This window comes from Amborella trichopoda, chromosome 13, assembly GCF_054954075.1.
Source record: "Amborella trichopoda isolate Santa Cruz 75 chromosome 13, AtrichopodaSantaCruz75HAP2 v2.0, whole genome shotgun sequence".
Classification (NCBI taxonomy): domain Eukaryota; kingdom Viridiplantae; phylum Streptophyta; class Magnoliopsida; order Amborellales; family Amborellaceae; genus Amborella; species Amborella trichopoda.
In genome coordinates, this window is record NC_142348.1 from 13,265,737 (window position 1) to 13,277,058 (window position 11,322).

The window sequence follows — 11,322 nt, forward strand, 5'->3', positions numbered from 1 at the left end:
TGCTTAATCACATAAAAAATGAGCCTAATCGCATTAGTACTTGTCATCTCGTACTCCTACCTCATCTCGATACCTACGTTATCTGTGTGTGTCTTGGTAAGTATGGGACTCATTGATATGACATCAACAAATTAGATATGCGCATTTGCTAAAAGGAAAAAAAGGGTACAAACTAACTTAATAACGATCAAAAGGATATCTGCATTTGACAAAAGGAAAAACGGTACAAACTCTTAACTTAATAATGATCAGAAAAGTTGAAAAGGTGAGATGTTTGCCTTACAACTCAACTATAAAAGCAAAGAAAAGCCCCATTATTCCACCATTTTGTGACTACAAATATCTTGGGAAAATATGGCTAAAGTTCTTAAAAGTATCTTCCAATATCTTTAAAGGCTTCCAAAGATGGCATTTATCAATGCAGGATTTACTTTTGGAAGGAAAAAATTTATATAAGGTTGCAACCTTAAAATGTAGAATTAAAGATGCACCTCAAAGATCCATCGAAAAAAGTTATTTTAATGTTGAAAAACTTTCTAATTGATCATCTCAACATCGAGATGTATAAGTATGGGGGGAGGGAGGGGAAAAAAGAAAAGATTTTGAGTCTAAAAAATAGTGCATCTTACAACACATTATCTAGACCATTCATTTTCAAGATTTCAATATGTATAAATCTATCTGATTTTAACCATTTTTGGAGTTTAAAATTTTATAATTAGATATGATAGATTTCATATAACCCTAATAATTTTTTACATCAATATTACATGTTATGATAAGATTTGGAGGTGAAAGATAGCTCTACTTATTCAAGATCAAGAACACATAATTATTAAAGGAAAAATTTTATATAGAGCCGAGGCTCTAAACAATCAAATTTGAGCCTACATCAAATAATTCACTAGAAGATGTTATTTTCATGCCCAAATTTCTTCAAATTGATAATCTCGACATCAAGATTCATGTACATGAAAAAAAAATAGATTTCAAGTTTTGGAAATAGTGTATCTTGTAACATATTTTTGGACTGTCAATTTTCAAGATTTTCAAGTTTCTGTAGATCAACTTGACCTACATTATTTTTTAAGCTTTAAATTTTATAATTAGATATGAAAATATATTTTAAGGTTATCACAAAGATTTTCAATATTGAAATTACATTTCTCAACACCATTTGAAGGTAGGCTCTAATGTGATAGTTTAGAGCCTAGGCTCTATACAAACCCCACCCATTATTAAATGATGAAAATACCCCAAGTTCCATATTGCTAACCCACAACAGCAATGGCTATTTCCATATTGCACACACCCTGGGGAGCATAGTTCCTCCAGCAAACCCAACTTAGAAGTACTTTTAGTGTTAGGCTTTATAGCGATTTATAGACCATTAGCTCTTGTTTAATTTTTTGTAACCAGTTACCTATTTAAGGAAAAAAATTATATAGGTGTGCCACCTTATATTATAGAAGTAAAAGGCACCTCAAAAATCCAGTAGACTATTCCGAAGTTTGAAAACTTCCCTATTAATCATCTCGACCTTGAGATGTATGGTATAAAGAAAAACAATAATTTCAAATCTTAATAATAGTTCATCTTATAACAATTTATCTAGATTGATTATTTTCAAGACATTGAAGTGATTATAGATCTAATCTATCTGCACTTCCTAAAATTAAGATTGAATATAGATTTTCAAGCCACCGTGACACCACAACTACATCTTCCAGCAAAATTTAGAGGTGCACCTAACTTGTATGGTATAAGGTGGGCACCTTATAAAAACCTGACCCAACATAAAATGATTCAGTAATAGAAACTAAAGAAAATTTGCCAGTCAATCATCACACCATGATCTCCTCTAGAACAATACCCAGGCATAGTACAGTAGTGGCCAACCTAAACATTAACTATATCCTTGGGTAGACTGAAGATGGCAGGCATTACAATCTCATCAGCAATCATTCTCCCAACCTTGGGCATAACGTGCCAATGCGAGGTCAAGTTGAAGTATTTTCCACGAAGATGGTCTCCCTAAAACAGGTCATAGAGAAGGTATCTTACAAGTTATGATTGTTAAACAAAACAGAAAATAGTGCAGAGAAGGAGGGAAAAAGAATTCAAAAACTACCTGATCCGTCAAGGGGTACATTACTTTGGTTTGAGTTTGCCCTATGGCACGGTCTCGTGAAGGGATTCTATGATACCACAGCGAGATCTAAATATGAAATAAAAACAAGGAAATCAATATTAAGCCATCTGCTATAAGTAATAGCAGAAGACACACACGCACGTGCATGCACGCACGCACACACATACAAACAAACAGGGGAAATTATCTATATTTTATTATAATCGAAAAAAAAAACCCCAATTTTCCAAAACCTCACCTACACTCTTTCTCATAATTTTTGACTTTTTTGGGACCAAAATGACCTTCACGGCTGTCTTTTTACTGTAATACATATTAAGCATTACGATAATTAAAATACCATAATAAGTTGAAGGAGTAATATGGTCATTAAAATACCATAATAAATTAAAGTAGTATTATATTACTTTAACTACTGCAGTATATAATATATTCTTTACGGCATTCTTATTACCGTAAAGCCCCACCTGCTCTCTCTCAAACCCACCTTTCTCAGTCTCTCTCTATAAAACCCACCTTGAACTAAGCAATAACCATAATAATGACTCGAAGCCTCATTTTTTTACGGAGATGAATGGCTTGAAGTACCAGAACCTTGAGAACAATAATTTTCAAGGCCCCATTCCATTTAACTCTAGTTTTATCAAGAAACTGGTTGTGTTCAAGGTTGGTGGGAATTCAAACTTGTGCTACAATCACTCCATTGTTTCTTCAAAGCTCCAGCTTGGAATAGCACAATGTGATAGCTCGAGTTTGCCTATTACTCCTCATTTTGCATCAGACGCTCCATCTTCTTGGCAAAACAATGACACTTCGGACGATGATTAAGATGTCGCAGACCATACTACACATCATCACCATGGGCCAAACACCATTGTTCTTGTAGTGGTCATTGGGTTATGTTCCATTAATGTCCTCATAATTTTCCGTGTTTTGCTGAAGTGGTGTTCAAGAAAATTGGTTTCTTATTTACATGGTTCCTACAATTAAAATTGGGGGAATGGTGCAGCTGAAGGATTATGGGCTTCTTTTGCATTAGAGTTGCAGGCATTGGAAATGAGGTCTTTGGATTTTTTTTTTTTTTTTTTTTTGTAATTGAGGTGTGGTTTCTCTTTTATGCATTGTTTGTGAGTCGAACCTCTATTTGTTTCCCTCTCATTGATTTTTTTCAAATTTTAGAGAGAGAGAGAGATACAGTTTTTAGCTTCTTCATTTGATTGGAAGGGAAAGGGGAAAGGGGAAAGGGGAAAGGGGTTTACTTGGGTTTGGCTGAGAGTATAGTGTGAAACTGCAAAAGGCTTATAGGATCTCTGTTCCTCTGGTTTTATCCATTTTTGGGAACATTTTTGTGATGGATCTGTTTTTACCCTCAACAATTTTGTTTGTGGATGTATATTACAAATACATTCAATGTATTGGGTACTTTGTGGTGAAGGATTCTGCAAATGAATATGATGGCCTCTCCTATCTCTCTGTCTGCTTGATCTGCATCTCTTTCTATTCATCTCTCCGTCTCTCCCTGTGCTTGACTTACGTGTCCCTCTCTGTGCTTGACCTACGGTAATAAGAATGTCGTAAAGGTATTACGGTATTTTGGAGAGAGAGCATGTGAGAAAGCATTAGAGTAATAAGAATGCCTTAAATAATACGTTATATATATATTACAGTAATTAAAGTATTATAATACTACTTCAAGATATTATGGTATTTTAATTACCGTAATACTCAATCAATTTATTACGGTATTTTAATTACCGTAAAGCTTAATATGTGTTACGGTAAAAAGACCACCGTGAAAGTTATTTTGACCCGGAAAAAGCCAAAATTTGTGAGAAATAGTGTAGGCGAGGTTTTGAAAACTTGGGGTTTTTTTTTCAGATTATAATAAAATATAAGTATATTAACGATAATTTCCCAACAAACAAAGCCATAAATAATATTAGAAAAAACATGCAAGTGCAGTTGCGCGCGTACATGGATTTTCTATCATCGCAGTAATAGTACACATCCAGCTTCTCATATTTTGAAAGAACTGTATTTACCCATGAGTTGCAAATTATTTAGTCATCCAGAATTCTGAGGCAGTGCAGAAATAATCATACAAAACAGGGTTGACACATAAAGCAAGACATGGGAATTTTTATCACTTCTCCGGAAACTGGAGAAATAATCGCATAAAGCACAAGGTCGACATGCAGCTATCGAAAGGTGACGAAAAACATATCGAAATGCATGGCACACCTTTGTTGATGAAAATCAAGAAGTTTTAGCATATTTTTGGCATTTCCCACGGTAACTGGTGAAAAATTAATTCCAATACAAATAAGGGCATTTCTTACCAAAAAAACCATGGAGCATGTGTGATGATGGTCAGCACTAGCAGGATCTAAGATAGAGAGTTCCATGTGTATGCATGCATGCGTGTGTAATGTGTACAATGTACAAATGGAAGCTCCAAATCAGAACCCGTTGTCGCTAATTTTGGTACACATACACAGTATTATGTGATCCAAAAGGAATTAATGTCATTAAGTTAAAGGAACTCCAAGTTAGTAGCTAGGATTACACTTAACCATCGAAAAAAACAAAAATCTTGGATTACCCTTTTAATAAAATTGGACAGCAGGCTTTTTAAGAAAAAGGTATATATGTGCAGGACTAGCACAGTCCATCACTTGTAGACAAGGTTTATGTATCATACTGATGTCATCCACAGAAAGATCCATTGGGTATATATAAGACGTTGTCAAAAGGGATCACTCATACAAAGAAAGATTGCCAGGGAAATGAACACCATTAGCTATCCCCGTGGAAAAGCAAAAGGCAGGTGCAGCAAAAATAAATTCCACTCGATGCACTCCCATGTTAGAAAATGGTAGGGAGGTCTTCTTATTCCTCCATGACTGCCTAATATTCTTTCAGAAAACATGAGGATTGGACAGTGTCTGGCAATCATAAATCATCAAGAAAAACTAGCGAACATTCATATGGACATGCACTACCAAATTGCATCATAAGCATCACCATTTTTAGGTACTACTAAGAAAAGACATCACCTTCCTTAGATATTGAGAAACAAACTTAAAAGCTCCTAGCTCCATGGATGCATGTATTCCATTAGGTTTCATGGCAATATTATCTGATTTTTCTAAAACAAATTCACAAACAAACATAAGCACACCATACACAAACCTCTCTCTTCAAAAGGTTTGGCACGTGCACTTTCTATGCCTTTAAACATGTAGATTTGCAATGTTCTTATGAATCTAGAATATTTTTCAATGAGTTCATCAGTAGACTCGGTCATATCCTAAATCCTATTTAAGTCTTTATAAAAGACAGAATCTTCTGTAGAACCTTCAAGTTATACTTGTATAGCCCAACTCAGCTCAAGACAATGCCAACTCCCAGATGGAGCGCAAGTTTTAACTTTAATTCTCAACCTACAACTCTTCTTTTAATTGTTTCCTTGATATGGATATGTAGCTCTTTTATTGCTTATGTGGAGTGAGGGCCCCATCCTAAATTCAGTAAGACCATAAATTTAATTTCAATTGCCTTCACATGGCTTGTCCAAGGGGACTCAAGCTCATAGGACCATGTCGAAGCTCTTCATTATTCACTAATCCATACAATTTGGGCTCATGGTTAATCCGAGGTCTTTTCTTTTCTACCTGTTTGTCATCCCACGTTACAGTTGATCAAGGCCAGTTGAAGCCATCCCAGGGTAAGATGCAGTCTGGTTCTTTTCTCTCATTTTCAGGCCTTTAATTCTTGGTCAGAAGGGCTTTCATTTTTACTATTTACCAGAAGCAAAGCTTTCTATTAGTATAACATATGGTAGGCCCTATCTTTAGGGCCTGACTTTTCACACACAAAATTACCAAGGCATTTTGGTCAGTTTTTATCCACACCAATGGGGAACTGGGGATGCAAACAACATTTTTTGCACCTTCCAGTTTTTCGCTCCACCCACTTTCTTTCTCATACATGCCACTTGTAGGAACATGTGCCAGATGGATAATTTTGGCACAAAAACACAACCTCCAAGTGTTGTTTTAATGTACTTTTCTATGAATTCAAACTTCTGCTCCACGCAACGGTTCTCTGTTGACATTCTCTCACATTACAGACATTATTCCAAACGACACTATTGTTTGGCTTTGTGACCTGATGTCACTTTTTTTAACTTAGCTTCATCATCAATGAAATGCTCTGTTCCTTGCACACCCTTCAATATGCTACTTTATGTAACCTGATCTTTTCCTTTGCTTGGAAAGGATCTGGGTTTCTAGATCCATATCTGATTCAAAGAATGCATCAGCCAATGCTTTACAGAAGACACAAAAATATGCTTCCTGACTTCCTCTGCTCGTTAAGCACTCCTGGGTGTCTTTTGTGAATATATTATGAAATGTTATCGCATATTCTTCCTAGCTGCCACAAGTGGCATCTTTAGCAATGACTCAGCCACTTCATTTACTTGGATGCACACTTTTGCAACCTTGGATCATTAAGGATACAACATCCATTTCTATCACTAGTATGAAATATATACTCCAGTGTATACCCATCCAGACAGGACATTTAACAGGTTGGAGCAAATTGCAGAGTTCTTCATAAGCATGTATCTTGCAGGTAGAGCAACTTCCTATTGATCCCTTTCCTCTTATGAATGGATGATTAATTGTGGAATTTCCATTTGTACGTCAGGAGTCAGCTGGGTTCCAAGTCGAATCCATTCCGTATAAACCTGTGAGGCCACATCGAGTTTTTTAAGAAAATGAAAATCGCAAATAAAGATAAGGACTCCACGACATCTTAGTTACTAGGCTAGTGCTAGAATTATTACAAGTTATGAAATGTGCAAATTAAAGGCATCTCTTTAGATCCTCAACACCACCCTTGCCAGTGTTTGATCATAATCATACTAAAAAGTCCACTCCTCCAGTATCTCACATAGAGTGTATAATCTAGGACTATATATACTCTATAAAATAGGGACCTATAAATGAGGATCCTTTCATGTATAGAAAGCAAGCAATGAAACTATATTAAAAGTACAGTTGTATCATTCGCTGGCAAGAAATTTAGACAATCATAAGTTAGGTTGTCATCTTGGTCTTCAAGGTTAGTATTCAAGTAGGTTTTTACACAATCTAAATCCATAAGTCCCATCTCCACTATTTATCAACCACCACGACAATTCTTATTACACTTCTTCTTATTCTGACACATTTCATTGCATAGGCATTCTCCTATAGTTTCTATTCAAATGTGGGGGCCATAAACTACCGTCTCATTGGAAAAGGTAATAGCTCATTTCAGTCATCAGCAATCTTAAGAGAAAAGTATAAAGGCAACTATAACTGCAAAAAAAGAGTTGCACATAAACGGTCCCTCTTTCAAATTCAATGCACAACATACAACAGATTAATCACCCAACATAATGTCAGTGCCAGTAAAACGGATCATAAAATATTAAAGCCCAGATATCTCATGAATCAGCATCATTCGAAAAGACGAGAGAAACCAAAGGATACACACCTAACCTCATCCTTCCCACTCGGGCCCCTTCTGAACCGATTTATCTTGACCACCTAAACAACAATTCTTTAAATCAGAGTAAGCCAAAAAACCAAGAAGATAATCAACTAATTATTCGTCAAATTCCATCATAACCTAACCTTCTAACCACAATGAAAAACAATAATAACAAATTATTCGTCAAATGCCATCAACAACTCGGCAGAGAAACTCCATAGAGTATCAGATATGAAGAAGAAGTGAATTACCATGTACCATCACTGAAAAGTAATATGAAGAAGCAATCCAAACTCTAGTTTTCAGAGAGAGAGAGAAAGAAGGAAAAGATTAATAATTAAGCGGAGATGGTAGTCGTTAGGAACCTGAAGTTGGGCGTTAGGAGAGGGAAGGCTGAACTTGTCAGAGAAGAAGGCAACGGCGCACATTAGAGCGAGAATGGTGGTCACATATGTGAGAAGGCTGTTCAATCTATAACCAAACCATGCATCTTCTATCTCTCTCTTTTGTTCTTGCAGTTGCAGAGGTGTGTGCAACAAGTAGGTTATAGAAAGATGATAGGCGTTATAGACATGATACTTGCTTCATTGAGACAGAGAAATAGGAGACACTGTCTTGCTACCTCCAACATGGAGAGAGAGAGAGAGAGAGAGAGAGAGAGAGGAGTCGGACCCCAGGAGGAGGGAAGAAATTTTGTAGGTCAAATTTGGGAGATGAAGCTCATGGTATTTTGTTTCGAAATTTGAGTTGCCTCGCCTGCATTCAAGAGTGGAAAAAGTCTATATAATGATGCAACTATATAATGTAGAACTACGGATGAATATCAAAAATCCATTGGAAGAAACAGATTTAATGTTAAAAAACCCTTTGATTGATGATCTCCAAATCGAGATGTTTGACGATGAAAAATAAAAAGATTTTTGGTAAAATATCCTTTCATTTTTTATTTTTAATTTTTATATATCATCAAATCTAAAAATTGAAAATATTATTTATAAGTAAAAAGACTATATTTTTTATCTTCCAACCCCTTAACCATTTTGATCATGTATTATTGACCTCAACAACTTATGAAATGATTATATATCTCTCTCTAAAACTCTATCTCTCTCTCACATCGTTATCTCTCTTTCTCTCAAAACTCCATCTCTTTCTAAAACCCAAATTCTATCTCTCTCTCACATCATCGTCTGGCTCTCTCTCAAACCTCTATCTCACTCCTTAAAACTCAAACTCCATCTCTCTCTCTAAAACTCTATCTCTCTCTAAAACCTAAACTCCATCTCTTTCTCTCGAAAACTCCATCTCTCTCTCACATAAGAAGGTGTGTGCTCATGTAAACCCTTTGGCTGGTAAACTCATCGAGAAGTGACGAGAGAAAGAGAGAGATGAAGTTTGAATAGGGTATTATTTTAGTGTTTGTTGGAGTCAAAAATTTATGGTCAAAAGGGTATAAGGGGTTGTAAGATAGAGAAAATGAAGACCTTTTGCTTACAAGTAATATTTTCAATTCTTGGATCTCATGAAATATGGAAGTTAAAAATAGATGACAATGAGATATTTTTCCAAGATTTTAAGTCTCATAAATAGTGCATTTTACAACATATTATCTACATTGTCCATTTTCAAGATTTTCATATGTTTATAGATCTACTTGATTTTAACCATTTTTAAAATTTTAAATTTTATAATTAGATATAAAAATAGATTTTGAGATAATCCTAAAGACATTTATATCAAAATTATATACCAAGATAAAATTTGAAGATGCACCTTACCTCTACAGCTACGGACACATCTGTATGCAAATTGCACCCTTCAAAATCATGCCAAAGTCTAAATTTTTTGAAATTCAACATCTACATTATTTTGGAAGGGAAAGGTTTGTATGCTTCCCCTACATTATAGAAGTTCTATCCTCCCCCTACCATCCAGCCTTCCAATTTTGATCGAGAGAGCCGCTCATCGTTTGATCTTAGATCCGACGTCTCAAAGTATTTTATTTTTAGTTTTTTTATACAAATTGTATGAATATGAAATTTGGTACGTGCTATCTTCTCATTGGGGCGCACCTATAAAACAATATTAAAATTAATTTTTCGATAAAATATAATGATAAAAATACCTCTCGAAACTTTTAAGGGTATTTTGATCATTTAATTTTATTGAAAATATTTTTTTTATATTTTTCACTAGTGTGAGTTTAATAGAGGAATGGACGTCCAAATTTTGGTGTCAAAATAGTTTATAGAAAAAAATAAAAAATAAAATAGTTGGGGCAATCTTAGCCCTCCATTCAGAATGGACCGTTGGATAAGGGGAAGGATAGAACACCTATGTTGTAGATGAAGCATAGAAAGCTTGCCCCATTTTGGAAAACTTAGTCTAATATTTCTCTTTTTTGAGGTATTATAAAGGTTGATATTTGGCCCATCTCTAAATAATAATATTGTTTAAAAATTATGTTCCAATACTTTGTCTGAAAATTGTTTTCGTTGGAAAATTTAAAACTCTAAAAATGATATAAATTGAGTTGATCTATAAATGATTAATTTTTTACAGGATGTGTTATTTCATTATAAACAAGTGGTGCAAAAATAACGAAGGTGTTTCTCTCACTTAATATAATATATATATATATATATATATATATATATATAAACAAGTGGCCCAAAAATACGAAGGTGTTTCCCTCACTTAATATATATATATATATATATATATATATATATATATATGAAAATATCTCTTTATCCCCTATTTTTTACTTCTGTATCTCATGAGACCCAAAGAATGAAAATATTACTTGTAAGCAAAAGGACTCTACTTTTTCTATCTTATAACCCCTGGACCCATTTGAATATGAATTTTTTACCCAAACAAAAACTAAAATGACATCCTCAACTCCTTCCCCCTCTTTCTGTTCTCCCTCTCTCTCTCTCTCTCTCTCTCTCTCTCTTCAAAGTGAAAAATGCGTTTTCAATTTTTGCCATGCCATTAAAAGGCACGTCGGTTAGCTAATTTCCTTTCTCTGTAAAAACCTCTTTTGCTTGAGAATTATTTATTTTTTGCTCTCTAGAAAGTGAGATGCATTTTTTATTTTGTCGCGCCATTAATGGCAGGCCACTTTCTTCTGCAACAACCTCCATCTCTGAAACTTGTGAGAACATGAGAGCAGCCAATTATGGTGGTCATGCTCAGAACCCTTCATCTTATCCTTCAAAAGATTACTACTTCTTCTTTACTTAGAAGTTTCTCTCTCTTCTTCTTCTTCTTACCCACCTTCTCTCTAGCTACTCTCTTGCTCTTACTCTCGGCCTGCAATGGGGTCACTATCTTTTGCCTCCATCTCCCTTTTCCGGCAAAGCCCACATTGGAAAACGCCCATTTCTCACCAGAAAACACAATCAGGGGTCCAAGAACAATTTCAGTCATGTATGCTCTCAAGGAAGAAGAAAATCATCTCTCTAAAGAGCTTGAAACCCATCAGAGCTTCAAGCTTTTGACACAAAAAGAGGACAATGAGAACTCTTTAGTTCTCTCATTAAACACCATTGTAGATGGCAGGATCAGGTGGCTCAAAAAGAATCGGTCCTAGTTCAGGATTCTCAAGTCCGGGCCTGTGT

The 11,322-nt window shown here is 35.0% G+C and overlaps 1 long non-coding RNA gene across 1 annotated transcript; it reads right to left on the reverse strand.

Moving 5' to 3' along the window:
• Positions 1-1,666: 1,666 nt before the first annotated feature.
• Positions 1,667-8,617, reverse strand: LOC110007335 (uncharacterized). Its single transcript, XR_016046991.1, has 4 exons — positions 8,062-8,617; positions 7,700-7,752; positions 2,132-2,218; positions 1,667-2,034 (listed from the first exon to the last, which is right to left on the reverse strand). It is a non-coding gene; the product is annotated as an uncharacterized LOC110007335 (long non-coding RNA).
• Positions 8,618-11,322: the final 2,705 nt, after the last annotated feature.